The sequence below is a fragment of the Perna viridis genome, chromosome 8 (assembly GCF_037379345.1).
Source record: "Perna viridis isolate PV_CMFRI_1.1 ecotype Kerala chromosome 8, ASM3737934v1, whole genome shotgun sequence".
Taxonomy (NCBI): domain Eukaryota; kingdom Metazoa; phylum Mollusca; class Bivalvia; order Mytilida; family Mytilidae; genus Perna; species Perna viridis.
Genome location: NC_142452.1, coordinates 1,187,642 through 1,209,411, shown reverse-complemented (window position 1 = coordinate 1,209,411; position 21,770 = coordinate 1,187,642). Strand labels below are relative to the sequence as shown.

General features: G+C 32.4%; 1 protein-coding gene and 16 non-coding genes across 17 annotated transcripts in view; 9 read left to right on the top strand and 8 right to left on the bottom strand.

Annotated features, from left to right (window-relative positions):
- LOC148608750 (uncharacterized) overlaps positions 1-21,770 on the top strand; it is a 226,934-nt gene that overhangs the window by 160,997 nt on the left and 44,167 nt on the right. The gene's annotated exons all lie outside the window — the stretch shown is intronic.
- Trnav-aac (transfer RNA valine (anticodon AAC)) lies at positions 881-953 on the bottom strand. Its single transcript has one exon. It is a non-coding gene; the product is annotated as a tRNA-Val (tRNA).
- On the top strand, positions 1,362-1,434 carry Trnav-uac (transfer RNA valine (anticodon UAC)). The gene has a single exon. It is a non-coding gene; the product is annotated as a tRNA-Val (tRNA).
- Trnav-aac (transfer RNA valine (anticodon AAC)) lies at positions 2,841-2,913 on the bottom strand. Its single transcript has one exon. It is a non-coding gene; the product is annotated as a tRNA-Val (tRNA).
- Trnav-uac (transfer RNA valine (anticodon UAC)) lies at positions 3,322-3,394 on the top strand. The gene has a single exon. It is a non-coding gene; the product is annotated as a tRNA-Val (tRNA).
- Trnav-aac (transfer RNA valine (anticodon AAC)) lies at positions 5,436-5,508 on the bottom strand. Its single transcript has one exon. It is a non-coding gene; the product is annotated as a tRNA-Val (tRNA).
- Trnav-uac (transfer RNA valine (anticodon UAC)) lies at positions 5,916-5,988 on the top strand. Its single transcript has one exon. It is a non-coding gene; the product is annotated as a tRNA-Val (tRNA).
- Positions 13,303-13,375, bottom strand: Trnav-aac (transfer RNA valine (anticodon AAC)). Its single transcript has one exon. It is a non-coding gene; the product is annotated as a tRNA-Val (tRNA).
- On the top strand, positions 13,783-13,855 carry Trnav-uac (transfer RNA valine (anticodon UAC)). The gene has a single exon. It is a non-coding gene; the product is annotated as a tRNA-Val (tRNA).
- Positions 15,262-15,334, bottom strand: Trnav-aac (transfer RNA valine (anticodon AAC)). The gene has a single exon. It is a non-coding gene; the product is annotated as a tRNA-Val (tRNA).
- Trnav-uac (transfer RNA valine (anticodon UAC)) lies at positions 15,742-15,814 on the top strand. Its single transcript has one exon. It is a non-coding gene; the product is annotated as a tRNA-Val (tRNA).
- Trnav-aac (transfer RNA valine (anticodon AAC)) lies at positions 17,222-17,294 on the bottom strand. The gene has a single exon. It is a non-coding gene; the product is annotated as a tRNA-Val (tRNA).
- On the top strand, positions 17,702-17,774 carry Trnav-uac (transfer RNA valine (anticodon UAC)). The gene has a single exon. It is a non-coding gene; the product is annotated as a tRNA-Val (tRNA).
- On the bottom strand, positions 19,181-19,253 carry Trnav-aac (transfer RNA valine (anticodon AAC)). Its single transcript has one exon. It is a non-coding gene; the product is annotated as a tRNA-Val (tRNA).
- Trnav-uac (transfer RNA valine (anticodon UAC)) lies at positions 19,661-19,733 on the top strand. Its single transcript has one exon. It is a non-coding gene; the product is annotated as a tRNA-Val (tRNA).
- Trnav-aac (transfer RNA valine (anticodon AAC)) lies at positions 21,128-21,200 on the bottom strand. The gene has a single exon. It is a non-coding gene; the product is annotated as a tRNA-Val (tRNA).
- Trnav-uac (transfer RNA valine (anticodon UAC)) lies at positions 21,610-21,682 on the top strand. Its single transcript has one exon. It is a non-coding gene; the product is annotated as a tRNA-Val (tRNA).

Here is a 21,770-nt window from a genome sequence, read left to right as displayed (position 1 = left end):
ATACAGACACCTTTTCTGTTTATAATACAAGTATGCGTCATTTACATGCTTTTTGAGAACATTTTTATAATATGGCGCTGTGTCTATCAATTTCTCATGCATCCTTCGTAGAAACATTTCTCCTCTTTACAACACAAAATCTTAGAACTAGCACATAAAACTATATTTGCAAATTATAAGTTTATATGTTTATCCTTCTTGACTAGACCAAAGTGACATATATAATTGAAGTCTAGTGTATTGACAATGCTTGCAGAACTATTACATGTACACAGAATGTTATGTAAAAAATCTTTAAAAAAAAAGTCATTGAACTGAGTCAAACATCTACACAGAATAGTTAAATGCTCCAAGTCCTCATGTACATCTTCGCAAACTGGACACATAGAATCAGCAGTAATATGACATCTCATCTTTCTCTCCTTAGAGAAGAAAAAAATGAAAAAGTTCAGAACTTTTTGACCATCAAATTTTAAACATATTTCACACCAGTAATGTAAAGAATTACATGTAAGTTTCCTTGGTAATGTCCTTAACAATATCTCATAAAATGATCTTGTTGTATTAGGTAAAGCGTACTTTCTACCATCAAGACTATAAATTATATTCAAAACGGGTGCAATTACAAGTGTTTGTGTTTGTATTTTCTTCAACTAAAAGCATATAATCTTGTGGAAAAATCAGGCAAACATTCTAATTGTCTATGAGTAAAATGATAAAACAGTATTTCAACACCACGATTGATTTCTTGTACTTTAGAAAAAGAAATAAGGACATGTAGCTTTCCAAACAGCATTATAATCCACATCTAATAGCCGACCTAAAAACTTGAGTCTAAAAGCATACATTTTATGACGGCAATAAAGATGGCAAAAATATATGTTTCCGCTGAGGATTGAACTCAGGACCTTCCGCGTGTTAAGCGGATGTGATAACCACTACACCACGGAAACCTTACGTATTCAGGTATGAAAAAACTTATTTAACTTTGATGCAAATGCGTCAACACTCATATTGCACAAAATTATAATGCAAAAGAAAAGGCTGGAAAAAATTTTCTGAAATGACCGTGAGCAAAGTTGCTCCCATCCGCAGAAATGACCCTTCATACTTGTAAACTATCAATGAACCATTTGGCCTACTGTACAGCTGTGGGTTTTTTTGTTTTTTTTTTGTGTGAAATGAATGTATTCTGCGGCAAATGGTTCAAACCAATCGGAAAATTTGCCTGATCATCAAAGTGCAAACGAAAACTTGGTCGGATCATAATTTTTGCACAGAAAACTTCGAAGTAGCATTTGAAAGTGCACCAAGGACAGGTCCATCTTTAAATGATATATTTTTCTCCAATTTGTTGGACCGGTTCTGTGGTGTAGTGGTTATCACGTCTGCTTTACACGCAGAAGGTCGCGAGTTCGAACCTCGCCAGAACCTCTAGATATTTTTGTACTCCGAAAAGTTCAAAAGACATGTTTGTACACTCCGAAAAATCAAATCGAATCGAATAGCTATAGCTATAACATATTTTACCCAAGACTTGAAAATAGTTCAATTACACGAAGAAAACTAATTCTCTGGACAAACCGTGTCGACGTACATGCGATATACCAGAATTTATTACTTTTCAAAAGAAGTGGCTGGTCTATTTTTTTTCTCCTTAATTTTAACATTTTCCACTGCAACTCTTTTCCGATATATCTGTTTCGGCTGAGGAATAACCTCAGGACCTTCCGCGTGTTGTGCAAATGTGATTTTTTTTATTTTGATAAAATTTTATGCACATTAATACATTCATAAAATAATTATTAGTGCTAGTCTACCAATAATTCATAATATCAGTGTTAATTTGAATTGTAACAATGAATTACAATCAGATCTCAATTTAAAGTCACTATGTATTTCATTATTACTGATCCTTTATATAGAATGTTTGTTTAAATCATATTTTTTTTCCAAATTAATACAGACACCTTTTCTGTTTATAATACAAGTATGCGTCATTTACATGCTTTTTGAGAACATTTTTATAATATGGCGCTGTGTCTATCAATTTCTCATGCATCCTTCGTAGAAACATTTCTCCTCTTTACAACACAAAATCTTAGAACTAGCACATAAAACTATATTTGCAAATTATAAGTTTATATGTTTATCCTTCTTGACTAGACCAAAGTGACATATATAATTGAAGTTTAGTGTATTGACAATGCTTGCAGAACTATTACATGTACACAGAATGTTATGTAAAAAATCTTTAAAAAAAAAGTCATTGAACTGAGTCAAACATCTTCACAGAATAGTTAAATGCTCCAAGTCCTCATGTACATCTTCGCAAACTGGACACATAGAATCAGCAGTAATATGACATCTCATCTTTCTCTCCTTAGAGAAGAAAAAAATGAAAAAGTTCAGAACTTTTTGACCATCAAATTTTAAACATATTTCACACCAGTAATGTAAAGAATTACATGTAAGTTTCCTTGGTAATGTCTTTAACAATATCTCATAAAATGATCTTGTTGTATTAGGTAAAGCGTACTTTCTACCATCAAGACTATAAATTATATTCAAAACGGGTGCAATTACAAGTGTTTGTGTTTGTATTTTCTTCAACTAAAACCATATAATCTTGTGGAAAAATCAGGCAAACATTCTAATTGTCTATGAGTAAAATGATAAAACAGTATTTCAACACCACGATTGATTTCTTGTACTTTAGAAAAAGAAATAAGGACATGTAGCTTTCCAAACAGCATTATAATCCACATCTAATAGCCGACCTAAAAACTTGAGTCTAAAAGCATACATTTTATGACGGCAATAAAGATGGCAAAAATATATGTTTCCGCTGAGGATTGAACTCAGGACCTTCCGCGTGTTAAGCGGATGTGATAACCACTACACCACGGAAACCTTACGTATTCAGGTATGAAAAAACTTATTTAACTTTGATGCAAATGCGTCAACACTCATATTGCACAAAATTATAATGCAAAAGAAAAGGCTGGAAAAAATTTTCTGAAATGACCGTGAGCAAAGTTGCTCCCATCCGCAGAAATGACCCTTCATACTTGTAAACTATCAATGAACCATTTGGCCTACTGTACAGCTGTGGGTTTTTTTGTTTTTTTTTTGTGTGAAATGAATGTATTCTGCGGCAAATGGTTCAAACCAATCGGAAAATTTGCCTGATCATCAAAGTGCAAACGAAAACTTGGTCGGATCATAATTTTTGCACAGAAAACTTCGAAGTAGCATTTGAAAGTGCACCAAGGACAGGTCCATCTTTAAATGATATATTTTTCTCCAATTTGTTGGACCGGTTCTGTGGTGTAGTGGTTATCACGTCTGCTTTACACGCAGAAGGTCGCGAGTTCGAACCTCGCCAGAACCTCTAGATATTTTTGTACTCCGAAAAGTTCAAAAGACATGTTTGTACACTCCGAAAAATCAAATCGAATCGAATAGCTATAGCTATAACATATTTTACCCAAGACTTGAAAATAGTTCAATTACACGAAGAAAACTAATTCTCTGGACAAACCGTGTCGACCTACATGCGATATACCAGAATTTATTACTTTTCAAAAGAAGTGGCTGGTCTATTTTTTTTCTCCTTAATTTTAACATTTTCCACTGCAACTCTTTTCCGATATATCTGTTTCGGCTGAGGAATAACCTCAGGACCTTCCGCGTGTTGTGCAAATGTGATTTTTTTTATTTTGATAAAATTTTATGCACATTAATACATTCATAAAATAATTATTAGTGCTAGTCTACCAATAATTCATAATATCAGTGTTAATTTGAATTGTAACAATGAATTACAATCAGATCTCAATTTAAAGTCACTATGTATTTCATTATTACTGATCCTTTATATAGAATGTTTGTTTAAATCATATTTTTTTTCCAAATTAATACAGACACCTTTTCTGTTTATAATACAAGTATGCGTCATTTACATGCTTTTTGAGAACATTTTTATAATATGGCGCTGTGTCTATCAATTTCTCATGCATCCTTCGTAGAAACATTTCTCCTCTTTACAACACAAAATCTTAGAACTAGCACATAAAACTATATTTGCAAATTATAAGTTTATATGTTTATCCTTCTTGACTAGACCAAAGTGACATATATAATTGAAGTTTAGTGTATTGACAATGCTTGCAGAACTATTACATGTACACAGAATGTTATGTAAAAAATCTTTAAAAAAAAAGTCATTGAACTGAGTCAAACATCTTCACAGAATAGTTAAATGCTCCAAGTCCTCATGTACATCTTCGCAAACTGGACACATAGAATCAGCAGTAATATGACATCTCATCTTTCTCTCCTTAGAGAAGAAAAAAATGAAAAAGTTCAGAACTTTTTGACCATCAAATTTTAAACATATTTCACACCAGTAATGTAAAGAATTACATGTAAGTTTCCTTGGTAATGTCTTTAACAATATCTCATAAAATGATCTTGTTGTATTAGGTAAAGCGTACTTTCTACCATCAAGACTATAAATTATATTCAAAACGGGTGCAATTACAAGTGTTTGTGTTTGTATTTTCTTCAACTAAAAGCATATAATCTTGTGGAAAAATCAGGCAAACATTCTATACTCGGCGTCACATAAATAACATACTGTTAAAATTTGAATAAAAATATTTTCTTCGACTTTATTGACACCAACCGTCGTTTAAATTGTCTTAAATGACTTGCTCATTCGTTTAGCCAAACAGCTTCTCAAAAACAAGTCGCTTATTAGCTTAAATCATGCGTAACAAATCCTTACGGGAAAATCCCATACTAATATCCGCCATGTTGGTTTTTACGGGACGATTTGTTTACAAACGAAGTTCGTAAGTTCCCGTCGAACTCCGGTAACAATCGTCTGCTTGATCAACTTCTCGGTATTGTACGTTGTTCGCGTAAAATAAATCCGAGATATCCGAAATAACGCCGAAGTGCATTCTGGGTTCTTCGGCTTTTGGACAAACCATTTAAACGTAAACAACATCTCCTAGCAACCCGATCACTGTAAACATGGCCGACTTTTTACAATGTAAATATTGGCACCTAGAATTAAAATCTGACCGGAATTTAACGATTCAATGTTTAGGGAGAAGCCGTTTGGCTATACGAATGAGCAAGTCATTTAAGATAATTTAAATGACGGTAGGTGTCAATTAAGTCGTAGAAAATATTTTTATTCAAATTTTAACAGTATGTTATTTATGTGACGCCGACTATAATTGTCTATGAGTAAAATGATAAAACAGTATTTCAACACCACGATTGATTTCTTGTACTTTAGAAAAAGAAATAAGGACATGTAGCTTTCCAAACAACATTATAATCCACATCTAATAGCCGACCTAAAAACTTGAGTCTAAAAGCATACATTTTATGACGGCAATAAAGATGGCAAAAATATATGTTTCCGCTGAGGATTGAACTCAGGACCTTCCGCGTGTTAAGCGGATGTGATAACCACTACACCACGGAAACCTTACGTATTCAGGTATGAAAAAACTTATTTAACTTTGATGCAAATGCGTCAACACTCATATTGCACAAAATTATAATGCAAAAGAAAAGGCTGGAAAAAATTTTCTGAAATGACCGTGAGCAAAGTTGCTCCCATCCGCAGAAATGACCCTTCATACTTGTAAACTATCAATGAACCATTTGGCCTACTGTACAGCTGTGGGTTTTTTTTTTTTTTTTTGTGTGAAATGAATGTATTCTGCGGCAAATGGTTCAAACCAATCGGAAAATTTGCCTGATCATCAAAGTGCAAACGAAAACTTGGTCGGATCATAATTTTTGCACAGAAAACTTCGAAGTAGCATTTGAAAGTGCACCAAGGACAGGTCCATCTTTAAATGATATATTTTTCTCCAATTTGTTGGACCGGTTCTGTGGTGTAGTGGTTATCACGTCTGCTTTACACGCAGAAGGTCGCGAGTTCGAACCTCGCCAGAACCTCTAGATATTTTTGTACTCCGAAAAGTTCAAAAGACATGTTTGTACACTCCGAAAAATCAAATCGAATCGAATAGCTATAGCTATAACATATTTTACCCAAGACTTGAAAATAGTTCAATTACACGAAGAAAACTAATTCTCTGGACAAACCGTGTCGACGTACATGCGATATACCAGAATTTATTACTTTTCAAAAGAAGTGGCTGGTCTATTTTTTTTCTCCTTAATTTTAACATTTTCCACTGCAACTCTTTTCCGATATATCTGTTTCGGCTGAGGAATAACCTCAGGACCTTCCGCGTGTTGTGCAAATGTGATTTTTTTTATTTTGATAAAATTTTATGCACATTAATACATTCATAAAATAATTATTAGTGCTAGTCTACCAATAATTCATAATATCAGTGTTAATTTGAATTGTAACAATGAATTACAATCAGATCTCAATTTAAAGTCACTATGTATTTCATTATTACTGATCCTTTATATAGAATGTTTGTTTAAATCATATTTTTTTTCCAAATTAATACAGACACCTTTTCTGTTTATAATACAAGTATGCGTCATTTACATGCTTTTTGAGAACATTTTTATAATATGGCGCTGTGTCTATCAATTTCTCATGCATCCTTCGTAGAAACATTTCTCCTCTTTACAACACAAAATCTTAGAACTAGCACATAAAACTATATTTGCAAATTATAAGTTTATATGTTTATCCTTCTTGACTAGACCAAAGTGACATATATAATTGAAGTTTAGTGTATTGACAATGCTTGCAGAACTATTACATGTACACAGAATGTTATGTAAAAAATCTTTAAAAAAAAAGTCATTGAACTGAGTCAAACATCTTCACAGAATAGTTAAATGCTCCAAGTCCTCATGTACATCTTCGCAAACTGGACACATAGAATCAGCAGTAATATGACATCTCATCTTTCTCTCCTTAGAGAAGAAAAAAATGAAAAAGTTCAGAACTTTTTGACCATCAAATTTTAAACATATTTCACACCAGTAATGTAAAGAATTACATGTAAGTTTCCTTGGTAATGTCTTTAACAATATCTCATAAAATGATCTTGTTGTATTAGGTAAAGCGTACTTTCTACCATCAAGACTATAAATTATATTCAAAACGGGTGCAATTACAAGTGTTTGTGTTTGTATTTTCTTCAACTAAAAGCATATAATCTTGTGGAAAAATCAGGCAAACATTCTAATTGTCTATGAGTAAAATGATAAAACAGTATTTCAACACCACGATTGATTTCTTGTACTTTAGAAAAAGAAATAAGGACATGTAGCTTTCCAAACAACATTATAATCCACATCTAATAGCCGACCTAAAAACTTGAGTCTAAAAGCATACATTTTATGACGGCAATAAAGATGGCAAAAATATATGTTTCCGCTGAGGATTGAACTCAGGACCTTCCGCGTGTTAAGCGGATGTTTTTTTTTTATTTTGATAAAATTTTATTCAAATAAATACATTCATAAAAGAATTATTGGGCTAGTCTCCCATTAATTCATATTATCACAGTGTTGGTTAGAATTGTAACAATTATTAACAACAGATCTCAATTAAAACTCAATATGTACTTCATCATTACTTATCCTTAATACAGGATTTTTGTTTAAATAATACTTTTCAAATAAATACATGCACTTCTTCTGTTTATAATACAAGTATGCATAACTCACATGTTTTTGCAGAACATTTTTAAAATATGGCACTATGTCTATCAAATGATCATCCTTCATAGAGATATTTCTCCTCTTTACTACACAGAATCTTCTAGCACATAAAACTGTATTTACAAAATATAAGTTTATATTTTTATCCTTCTTGACTAGACCAAAGTAACATATATAATTGAAATCTAGAGTATTGACAAAGCTAGTAGAACTATTACACATAATGTTATGTAGGAAATCTTTAAAAAAGTCATTGAACTGAGTCAAACATCTACACACAATGATCAAGTGCTCCAAGTCTTCATGCACATCTTTGCAAACTGGACAAATAGAATCAACAGTAATTTGGCATTTCATCAGTCTCTCCTTAGTGAAGAAAACTCTATGGAAAATTTTGAATGATGACTCAATCCAATCACTTTGTAAAAATGAAAAGTTCAAAACTTTTTGTACTTTTTGAACATCAAAATCTGAAAATATTTCACACCAGTATTTTACAGAATTAGGTTCTCTTGTTAATGTCTTTAACAGTATATCATAAAATGATCTTGTTGTATTAGGTAAAGCATACTTTCTACCATTAACGCTGTAAATTATATTTAAAACAGTTGCTTTACAAGTGTTTGCATTTTCTTCAACTAAAACTACATAATCTTGTGGAATACATTGCTTAATACATTTCACTACTTTAATAATTTTATCAACGGAAACATCAGGGAACTTTTGAGATACAATATCTTGAATATAAGTGTCCTTCATAAAACCTTTCTTGCATTCATAGGCTAAGTCCTTAATCTTGACAATACCTGCTTCTATAAATGTTCTCATATATAACATACTATCACCATTCACAATCATTGGATTACAGAAGAGGGGAATATCAAAAACATTAGTCACATTAATGTCTATTTCCATACAATGACGTATCTTCCCCCATGTATACAACATACATTTATAAAAATCAGGCAAACATCCTAATTGTCTATGAGTAAAATCGCAATGCAATATTTCAACACCAAGATTCATTCCTTGTACTTTAGAAAAGAAATAAAGACATGTAACTTTCCAAACAGCATTATAATCCATATCTAATAGCCTACTTAAAAACTTTAGCCTAAATGCATACATTTTATGAAAAATGTCAGGAAAATTTAAACCACCATCTAACACCTTATTAGTTATTACATCGTATGCAACTAGAGATGGTTTATCATTCCACAAAAAATCAATACATATCTTCTTAATTTCTAAATAATGTTTTTCTGGTATATTAACAACCATAAGAGTATACCAAAGTTTACTCATCAATAAAGTATTTATTACAGTTAATCTACCATGTATTGATAAGTGTCTCATTTTCCAAAAATTCAATAGCTTCAAAATAGATTGTACTTTGCAATCCCAATTCAAACTATCACAAAGAGATTTATCCTTACCAATCCATATGCCTAAAAGCTGTAAAACCCCATCACACTCTCTAATACTCCAAGCATCTAATTCATGTTTTGAAATAGTTCCAGTTCCCAATGCCAAAATTTCCGATTTATCCTTATTTAATTTTGCCCCAGATGCTTGTTCATACAAATGTAAAACTCTAAAGGCTTCATCTACTGAATTTTTGTCAGACAAAATTAAAGTAGTGTCATCAGCATGTGAAAAAATCTTTTCTTCAACGTTTGTATTAGGAATATTCAAACCTCTAATACTACTATTCTTTTTAATCATTGTACTCAATGGTTCAGCTACTAATACATATAATAAAGCTGATATAGGACAACCTTGCTTTACAGAGTTCTTTAATTGAAAGTATTTGGACAGGAACCCATTACACTTGACAGTGCTGAAAATGTCAGTATAAAATATTTTTATCCAAGAAATAAATTTCTCCCCAAATCCAAATTTCTGCAAGACAGAAAATAAATATTCATGTCCAACCCTGTCAAATGCTTTTTCCTGATCAAGTTTCAACAAGTAACATTCTAAATCATCCATTTCAACCAAATCAATAATATCTCTAACACTTGCAGTAGTGTCAGAAATGTCTTTACCTATAATACAGCAACTTTGAGTAGGTGATATAATTTTTGGTAATACAAACTTAAACCTGTTAGCCATTACTCTTGCTAGTATTTTATAATCCACATTTAATAAAGTTATAGGTCTGAAATTTTTAAGTTCAGATTTGTCACCTCTATTCTTATATATCAAATTAATCATGCCATATCTCATAGACCTAGATAAAACTTTATTTTCTTCAATACTATCATAAATATATTTCAATACAGGTTTCAATTCATTTAAAAAATAAAGATAGAATTCAACAGTCAATCCATCAGAGCCAGGCGTTTTGCCTTTTTTCATTCCTTTCAATGATTGTTCAATCTCATCAATACATATATCATCATCACATTTAGTAATATCAATATCATCAACTTTAACATCAACACAATCTAACATGTCATTGATTGCATCATTGTCAGTATTTACACATGAAAACAATTTTTTATAAAAATTATGCACAACATCTAATAATTCCACAGTACTACTAACAGCATTACCATCACAATTTCTCAAAGTACTTATCAAATTCTTATTTTGTTTATATTTTTCCAGACTTAAGAAATAAGCAGTATTCTTGTCACTTTCTAAGGCATGTTGACATTTAGACCTTAATATAGCACCATTACATCTATGTTTTTCTATAGCTTCAAGTTCATCTTTTAATTCTAAATATTTTACATAATCAATTTCTATACCACATGCAGACTTCACTGACAATTCTTGTAACTTATTTTGCAATTTAAAATATTCTTTGCTTCTCTCTTTCTGATTTTCTTTGCCATAGATTTGACTTATTTTCTTAATACTAAATTTCAAATTATCCCACCAAATGAGAGGGTTTGAATAATAAAAATCTGAACATATTTCATCTTCTAATAACTTTCTGATTCTTGTTACATATTCTTCATTATCTAATAAGGAATAGTTAAAAATCCAGATACCTGGTCCTCTTTCAACCTCTGTAAAATCTAATTTCATGCTAACAATACAGTGATCACTAAAACAAGTATCTCTATAAAAAATATTTTTAATACAGGGCTTAACATTACTAGAAACTAAAAAATAGTCAATTCTACTTTGTGTCAAAAAACCTTGTACAACTTGTTTTCGTGAAAACATTTTGACACCTGCATTTCTGTCTCTCCAGACATCAAACAAACAATTATCGTGCATCATAGTATTAAGATATTTCACAGACCTATCTGCATAAAAAGCAGTTTTCCCACTTTTATCTAAAGGAGACAGTGCAGTATTAAAATCGCCTGCTACTATAACATATCCGTCTCCTTTAATTTTACTTTTACAATCTTCAAAAAATTCACATTTTTCACTTACACTATTAGGAACATACAAATTAAAAATATCTACAATTTTATCATTGATTTTACCTTGAATATGAATAAATCTACCAGGTACACATTCACAAACTTTAAATACATTTTTAAGGTTTTTACTGACAAGAATTGCAACACCCTGTCTATTACAGTTACTATTACTTGCAAAAATATCACCATTCCATAATGTCTTATCATTCTTTATATCTTCAAAAATAATATTATTCCAAAATGTTTCCTGTAAGCATACAATATCATACTTTCTTTCATTACATAATGAAAAAATACAATCCTTTTTACTTTGGTTACATAGACCATTACAATTAAAACTTATGAAGTTATAAGTAGCCATCACAAAAATAATTCTAATAATATACAACATTAAACACTCCATTATTAACTATTCAAATGTTTTTGTAAATTTGACAACCTTGCTGCTTTAATATTAGGCTTGATATTAAGCATACTTCTCCTTTTAATACCCAAGTAATTTCTCTTCTTCCCTACAACAGTGAAAGTATCTCCACTTTCCTCTTGGTCTTCACTGACCACGGGAAAAGTGTCCATAGTAATCTCATCCAGAGAATCACATGAACTTCTGACTTCCCCCTGGCTACTGTCATTTTGTTCAAGGGGGGAGACAGCACTTTCAACATTAAAACCATCAGACATTTTATCAATTCTATTTTCACCAGACAATTCAACATTTGATTTAGTAAGCAAAACGGTTCAATATTACAATTATTCAAACAAATATTGTTTAATTCTTTATCTGTACCTTTCTTGACTTTATCATCTCTGACACATTCCGCACTGTCATCACCAACACCATCATCCATCTCAAAACACTCCTCCTCATCAATGTAAATACCATCTCCATTCCAATCACCGTCACCCTCATCATCAGTGCAAAGGCTAGCACCACCTTTAGCACTTTCACCAAAACCCACTTCATCTACATCCTCAGTGTAATGACTAGCATCGCCATTTACACTCACGATTCCATCTTCCATACTATCTCCTACATCTGTACCTTCACGAGAATCAACATTCTCCTGCACACTTGTACAAACCTCCTTCTCCTTACAATTTTTATCCATATATCCAACTTTCACATCTGTGGTTTTCATAGCCTCCTCATCTGCTTCTTTTATCAACTCCCGACATGACATTTCCTGCAAATTCTCAGAAGAAAATTGTGGAAAATGATTCACAATTTGCAATTCTTCTCTGGCTTTGCAATTACAATAGTCTTTCTTTCGAAAACAAAACGCACACTTGTTTTTTAAACATTTTCTACTAATGTGCCCCTGCTGACCACATTCAAAACATTTAAATTCTGGACAGTCTTTGTATATATGTTCTGAGCTAAAGCACCCAGAGCACACCTTGACTTGTTGGTTATGAATAACCCGGTAGTAAGCCGTCTCCTTTTCATTAACTGAAAACTTCATTGAATACGGTATTGAAGCCATGTTCGGCGGAAGTTTAACTTTGAAAATACGAGTTCCGTCAAAGACATTATTCTTTGACTTCATCCTATGCTTCTTTATCGGAGAAACAATCTCCACTCCAATCTTGGAAAATCTATCAATAATTTCTCGATCTGAGACATACATACTTAAATTTAGAATTGAAACGTACTTAAAACTTGCCTCTAATTCATTAACAGCGCACTTTTTACCATTTAAAGATAGTTCACCAATAACGGATTCCATCATTTTTCTCTCTCTTAGTACCACCTCATAACCAACTCCATTTTTCGGTACGCATGCAACGACACTTCCAACACCACATTTCGTCTCAATTTCATCAATAATCATTTCAGCCTCCACGGCACCAAAACCATCTACGGGGCACCCAACTAAAACGGTTTTCTCCTTTGAGAACTGTTCATTTGAAAAATTCATGTTTTTTCGGGAACTTTCTCCCCCACTATTATTAAAGTTTGCCATCAGTCTTTAGTCAAACCACTGAATACAAATCGAACACACCTTCCCTCCCCCTTTTCCCTGTAACGAAAACACAGGAAAAGGGGCTATTCAACAAATATTATGCGATAATATATGTCACATTCAATCAAATAATACACATTAAACTTCAGGAAATGTTTACAGTTACAAATATGGCGAAGAACTCACCAAAATCAGAATAATTTCCGGACAACACTTTGTTTACATGTTAAACATGGTACATCCAAAAACCAGCTCAAAATATATGTTTCCGCTGAGGATTGAACTCAGGACCTTCCGCGTGTTAAGCGGATGTGATAACCACTACACCACGGAAACCTTACGTATTCAGGTATGAAAAAACTTATTTAACTTTGATGCAAATGCGTCAACACTCATATTGCACAAAATCATAATGCAAAAGAAAAGGCTGGAAAAAATTTTCTGAAATGACCGTGAGCAAAGTTGCTCCCATCCGCAGAAATGACCCTTCATACTTGTAAACTATCAATGAACCATTTGGCCTACTGTACAGCTGTGGGTTTTTTTTTTTTTTTTTGTGTGAAATGAATGTATTCTGCGGCAAATGGTTCAAACCAATCGGAAAATTTGCCTGATCATCAAAGTGCAAACGAAAACTTGGTCGGATCATAATTTTTGCACAGAAAACTTCGAAGTAGCATTTGAAAGTGCACCAAGGACAGGTCCATCTTTAAATGATATATTTTTCTCCAATTTGTTGGACCGGTTCTGTGGTGTAGTGGTTATCACGTCTGCTTTACACGCAGAAGGTCGCGAGTTCGAACCTCGCCAGAACCTCTAGATATTTGTGTACTCCGAAAAGTTCAAAAGACATGTTTGTACACTCCGAAAAATCAAATCGAATCGAATAGCTATAGCTATAACATATTTTACCCAAGACTTGAAAATAGTTCAATTACACGAAGAAAACTAATTCTCTGGACAAACCGTGTCGACGTACATGCGATATACCAGAATTTATTACTTTTCAAAAGAAGTGGCTGGTCTATTTTTTTTCTCCTTAATTTTAACATTTTCCACTGCAACTCTTTTCCGATATATCTGTTTCGGCTGAGGAATAACCTCAGGACCTTCCGCGTGTTGTGCAAATGTGATTTTTTTTATTTTGATAAAATTTTATGCACATTAATACATTCATAAAATAATTATTAGTGCTAGTCTACCAATAATTCATAATATCAGTGTTAATTTGAATTGTAACAATGAATTACAATCAGATCTCAATTTAAAGTCACTATGTATTTCATTATTACTGATCCTTTATATAGAATGTTTGTTTCAATCATATTTTTTTTCCAAATTAATACAGACACCTTTTCTGTTTATAATACAAGTATGCGTCATTTACATGCTTTTTGAGAACATTTTTATAATATGGCGCTGTGTCTATCAATTTCTCATGCATCCTTCGTAGAAACATTTCTCCTCTTTACAACACAAAATCTTAGAACTAGCACATAAAACTATATTTGCAAATTATAAGTTTATATGTTTATCCTTCTTGACTAGACCAAAGTGACATATATAATTGAAGTTTAGTGTATTGACAATGCTTGCAGAACTATTACATGTACACAGAATGTTATGTAAAAAATCTTTAAAAAAAAAGTCATTGAACTGAGTCAAACATCTTCACAGAATAGTTAAATGCTCCAAGTCCTCATGTACATCTTCGCAAACTGGACACATAGAATCAGCAGTAATATGACATCTCATCTTTCTCTCCTTAGAGAAAAAAAAAATGAAAAAGTTCAGAACTTTTTGACCATCAAATTTTAAACATATTTCACACCAGTAATGTAAAGAATTACATGTAAGTTTCCTTGGTAATGTCTTTAACAATATCTCATAAAATGATCTTGTTGTATTAGGTAAAGCGTACTTTCTACCATCAAGACTATAAATTATATTCAAAACGGGTGCAATTACAAGTGTTTGTGTTTGTATTTTCTTCAACTAAAAGCATATAATCTTGTGGAAAAATCAGGCAAACATTCTAATTGTCTATGAGTAAAATGTTAAAACAGTATTTCAACACCACGATTGATTTCTTGTACTTTAGAAAAAGAAATAAGGACATGTAGCTTTCCAAACAACATTATAATCCACATCTAATAGCCGACCTAAAAACTTGAGTCTAAAAGCATACATTTTATGACGGCAATAAAGATGGCAAAAATATATGTTTCCGCTGAGGATTGAACTCAGGACCTTCCGCGTGTTAAGCGGATGTGATAACCACTACACCACGGAAACCTTACGTATTCAGGTATGAAAAAACTTATTTAACTTTGATGCAAATGCGTCAACACTCATATTGCACAAAATTATAATGCAAAAGAAAAGGCTGGAAAAAATTTTCTGAAATGACCGTGAGCAAAGTTGCTCCCATCCGCAGAAATGACCCTTCATACTTGTAAACTATCAATGAACCATTTGGCCTACTGTACAGCTGTGGGTTTTTTTGTTTTTTTGTGTGTGAAATGAATGTATTCTGCGGCAAATGGTTCAAACCAATCGGAAAATTTGCCTGATCATCAAAGTGCAAACGAAAACTTGGTCGGATCATAATTTTTGCACAGAAAACTTCGAAGTAGCATTTGAAAGTGCACCAAGGACAGGTCCATCTTTAAATGATATATTTTTCTCCAATTTGTTGGACCGGTTCTGTGGTGTAGTGGTTATCACGTCTGCTTTACACGCAGAAGGTCGCGAGTTCGAACCTCGCCAGAACCTCTAGATATTTTTGTACTCCGAAAAGTTCAAAAGACATGTTTGTACACTCCGAAAAATCAAATCGAATCGAATAGCTATAGCTATAACATATTTTACCCAAGACTTGAAAATAGTTCAATTACACGAAGAAAACTAATTCTCTGGACAAACCGTGTCGACGTACATGCGATATACCAGAATTTATTACTTTTCAAAAGAAGTGGCTGGTCTATTTTTTTTCTCCTTAATTTTAACATTTTCCACTGCAACTCTTTTCCGATATATCTGTTTCGGCTGAGGAATAACCTCAGGACCTTCCGCGTGTTGTGCAAATGTGATTTTTTTTATTTTGATAAAATTTTATGCACATTAATACATTCATAAAATAATTATTAGTGCTAGTCTACCAATAATTCATAATATCAGTGTTAATTTGAATTGTAACAATGAATTACAATCAGATCTCAATTTAAAGTCACTATGTATTTCATTATTACTGATCCTTTATATAGAATGTTTGTTTCAATCATATTTTTTTTCCAAATTAATACAGACACCTTTTCTGTTTATAATACAAGTATGCGTCATTTACATGCTTTTTGAGAACATTTTTATAATATGGCGCTGTGTCTATCAATTTCTCATGCATCCTTCGTAGAAACATTTCTCCTCTTTACAACACAAAATCTTAGAACTAGCACATAAAACTATATTTGCAAATTATAAGTTTATATGTTTATCCTTCTTGACTAGACCAAAGTGACATATATAATTGAAGTTTAGTGTATTGACAATGCTTGCAGAACTATTACATGTACACAGAATGTTATGTAAAAAATCTTTAAAAAAAAAGTCATTGAACTGAGTCAAACATCTTCACAGAATAGTTAAATGCTCCAAGTCCTCATGTACATCTTCGCAAACTGGACACATAGAATCAGCAGTAATATGACATCTCATCTTTCTCTCCTTAGAGAAAAAAAAAATGAAAAAGTTCAGAACTTTTTGACCATCAAATTTTAAACATATTTCACACCAGTAATGTAAAGAATTACATGTAAGTTTCCTTGGTAATGTCTTTAACAATATCTCATAAAATGATCTTGTTGTATTAGGTAAAGCGTACTTTCTACCATCAAGACTATAAATTATATTCAAAACGGGTGCAATTACAAGTGTTTGTGTTTGTATTTTCTTCAACTAAAAGCATATAATCTTGTGGAAAAATCAGGCAAACATTCTAATTGTCTATGAGTAAAATGTTAAAACAGTATTTCAACACCACGATTGATTTCTTGTACTTTAGAAAAAGAAATAAGGACATGTAGCTTTCCAAACAACATTATAATCCACATCTAATAGCCGACCTAAAAACTTGAGTCTAAAAGCATACATTTTATGACGGCAATAAAGATGGCAAAAAATATATGTTTCCGCTGAGGATTGAACTCAGGACCTTCCGCGTGTTAAGCGGATGTGATAACCACTACACCACGGAAACCTTACGTATTCAGGTATGAAAAAACTTATTTAACTTTGATGCAAATGCGTCAACACTCATATTGCACAAAATTATAATGCAAAAGAAAAGGCTGGAAAAAATTTTCTGAAATGACCGTGAGCAAAGTTGCTCCCATCCGCAGAAATGACCCTTCATACTTGTAAACTATCAATGAACCATTTGGCCTACTGTACAGCTGTGGGTTTTTTTGTTTTTTTGTGTGTGAAATGAATGTATTCTGCGGCAAATGGTTCAAACCAATCGGAAAATTTGCCTGATCATCAAAGTGCAAACGAAAACTTGGTCGGATCATAATTTTTGCAAAGAAAACTTCGAAGTAGCATTTGAAAGTGCACCAAGGACAGGTCCATCTTTAAATGATATATTTTTCTCCAATTTGTTGGACCGGTTCTGTGGTGTAGTGGTTATCACGTCTGCTTTACACGCAGAAGGTCGCGAGTTCGAACCTCGCCAGAACCTCTAGATATTTTTGTACTCCGAAAAGTTCAAAAGACATGTTTGTACACTCCGAAAAATCAAATCGAATCGAATAGCTATAGCTATAACATATTTTACCCAAGACTTGAAAATAGTTCAATTACACGAAGAAAACTAATTCTCTGGACAAACCGTGTCGACGTACATGCGATATACCAGAATTTATTACTTTTCAAAAGAAGTGGCTGGTCTATTTTTTTTCTCCTTAATTTTAACATTTTCCACTGCAACTCTTTTCCGATATATCTGTTTCGGCTGAGGAATAACCTCAGGACCTTCCGCGTGTTGTGCAAATGTGATTTTTTTTATTTTGATAAAATTTTATGCACATTAATACATTCATAAAATAATTATTAGTGCTAGTCTACCAATAATTCATAATATCAGTGTTAATTTGAATTGTAACAATGAATTACAATCAGATCTCAATTTAAAGTCACTATGTATTTCATTATTACTGATCCTTTATATAGAATGTTTGTTTCAATCATATTTTTTTTCCAAATTAATACAGACACCTTTTCTGTTTATAATACAAGTATGCGTCATTTACATGCTTTTTGAGAACATTTTTATAATATGGCGCTGTGTCTATCAATTTCTCATGCATCCTTCGTAGAAACATTTCTCCTCTTTACAACACAAAATCTTAGAACTAGCACATAAAACTATATTTGCAAATTATAAGTTTATATGTTTATCCTTCTTGACTAGACCAAAGTGACATATATAATTGAAGTTTAGTGTATTGACAATGCTTGCAGAACTATTACATGTACACAGAATGTTATGTAAAAAATCTTTAAAAAAAAAGTCATTGAACTGAGTCAAACATCTTCACAGAATAGTTAAATGCTCCAAGTCCTCATGTACATCTTCGCAAACTGGACACATAGAATCAGCAGTAATATGACATCTCATCTTTCTCTCCTTAGAGAAAAAAAAAATGAAAAAGTTCAGAACTTTTTGACCATCAAATTTTAAACATATTTCACACCAGTAATGTAAAGAATTACATGTAAGTTTCCTTGGTAATGTCTTTAACAATATCTCATAAAATGATCTTGTTGTATTAGGTAAAGCGTACTTTCTACCATCAAGACTATAAATTATATTCAAAACGGGTGCAATTACAAGTGTTTGTGTTTGTATTTTCTTCAACTAAAAGCATATAATCTTGTGGAAAAATCAGGCAAACATTCTAATTGTCTATGAGTAAAATGTTAAAACAGTATTTCAACACCACGATTGATTTCTTGTACTTTAGAAAAAGAAATAAGGACATGTAGCTTTCCAAACAACATTATAATCCACATCTAATAGCCGACCTAAAAACTTGAGTCTAAAAGCATACATTTTATGACGGCAATAAAGATGGCAAAAATATATGTTTCCGCTGAGGATTGAACTCAGGACCTTCCGCGTGTTAAGCGGATGTGATAACCACTACACCACGGAAACCTTACGTATTCAGGTATGAAAAAACTTATTTAACTTTGATGCAAATGCGTCAACACTCATATTGCACAAAATTATAATGCAAAAGAAAAGGCTGGAAAAAATTTTCTGAAATGACCGTGAGCAAAGTTGCTCCCATCCGCAGAAATGACCCTTCATACTTGTAAACTATCAATGAACCATTTGGCCTACTGTACAGCTGTGGGTTTTTTTGTTTTTTTGTGTGTGAAATGAATGTATTCTGCGGCAAATGGTTCAAACCAATCGGAAAATTTGCCTGATCATCAAAGTGCAAACGAAAACTTGGTCGGATCATAATTTTTGCACAGAAAACTTCGAAGTAGCATTTGAAAGTGCACCAAGGACAGGTCCATCTTTAAATGATATATTTTTCTCCAATTTGTTGGACCGGTTCTGTGGTGTAATGGTTATCACGTCTGCTTTACACGCAGAAGGTCGCGAGTTCGAACCTCGCCAGAACCTCTAGATATTTTTGTACTCCGAAAAGTTCAAAAGACATGTTTGTACACTCCGAAAAATCAAATCGAATCGAATAGCTATAGCTATAACATATTTTACCCAAGACTTGAAAATAGTTCAATTACACGAAGAAAACTAATTCTCTGGACAAACCGTGTCGACGTACATGCGATATACCAGAATTTATTACTTTTCAAAAGAAGTGGCTGGTCTATTTTTTTTCTCCTTAATTTTAACATTTTCCACTGCAACTCTTTTCCGATATATCTGTTTCGGCTGAGGAATAACCTCAGGACCTTCCGCGTGTTGTGCAAATGTGATTTTTTTTATTTTGATAAAATTTTATGCACATTAATACATTCATAAAATAATTATTAGTGCTAGTCTACCAATAATTCATAATATCAGTGTTAATTTGAATTGTAACAATGAATTACAATCAGATCTCAATTTAAAGTCACTATGTATTTCATTATTACTGATCCTTTATATAGAATGTTTGTTTAAATCATATTTTTTTTCCAAATTAATACAGACACCTTTTCTGTTTATAATACAAGTATGCGTCATTTACATGCTTTTTGAGAACATTTTTATAATATGGCGCTGTGTCTATCAATTTCTCATGCATCCTTCGTAGAAACATTTCTCCTCTTTACAACACAAAATCTTAGAACTAGCACATAAAACTATATTTGCAAATTATAAGTTTATATGTTTATCCTTCTTGACTAGACCAAAGTGACATATATAATTGAAGTCTAGTGTATTGACAATGCTTGCAGAACTATTACATGTACACAGAATGTTATGTAAAAAATCTTTAAAAAAAAAGTCATTGAACTGAGTCAAACATCTTCACAGAATAGTTAAATGCTCCAAGTCCTCATGTACATCTTCGCAAACTGGACACATAGAATCAGCAGTAATATGACATCTCATCTTTCTCTCCTTAGAGAAGAAAAAAATGAAAAAGTTCAGAACTTTTTGACCATCAAATTTTAAACATATTTCACACCAGTAATGTAAAGAATTACATGTAAGTTTCCTTGGTAATGTCTTTAACAATATCTCATAAAATGATCTTGTTGTATTAGGTAAAGCGTACTTTCTACCATCAAGACTATAAATTATATTCAAAACGGGTGCAATTACAAGTGTTTGTGTTTGTATTTTCTTCAACTAAAAGCATATAATCTTGTGGAAAAATCAGGCAAACATTCTAATTGTCTATGAGTAAAATGATAAAACAGTATTTCAACACCACGATTGATTTCTTGTACTTTAGAAAAAGAAATAAGGACATGTAGCTTTCCAAACAACATTATAATCCACATCTAATAGCCGACCTAAAAACTTGAGTCTAAAAGCATACATTTTATGACGGCAATAATATATGTTTCCGCTGAGGATTGAACTCAGGACCTTCCGCGTGTTAAGCGGATGTGATAACCACTACACCACGGAAACCTTACGTATTCAGGTATGAAAAAACTTATTTAACTTTGATGCAAATGCGTCAACACTCATATTGCACAAAATTATAATGCAAAAGAAAAGGCTGGAAAAAATTTTCTGAAATGACCGTGAGCAAAGTTGCTCCCATCCGCAGAAATGACCCTTCATACTTGTAAACTATCAATGAACCATTTGGCCTACTGTACAGCTGTGGGTTTTTTTGTTTTTTTTTTTGTGTGAAATGAATGTATTCTGCGGCAAATGGTTCAAACCAATCGGAAAATTTGCCTGATCATCAAAGTGCAAACGAAAACTTGGTCGGATCATAATTTTTGCACAGAAAACTTCGAAGTAGCATTTGAAAGTGCACCAAGGACAGGTCCATCTTTAAATGATATATTTTTCTCCAATTTGTTGGACCGGTTCTGTGGTGTAGTGGTTATCACGTCTGCTTTACACGCAGAAGGTCGCGAGTTCGAACCTCGCCAGAACCTCTAGATATTTTTGTACTCCGAAAAGTTCAAAAGATATGTTTGTACACTCCGAAAAATCAAATCGAATCGAATAGCTATAGCTATAACA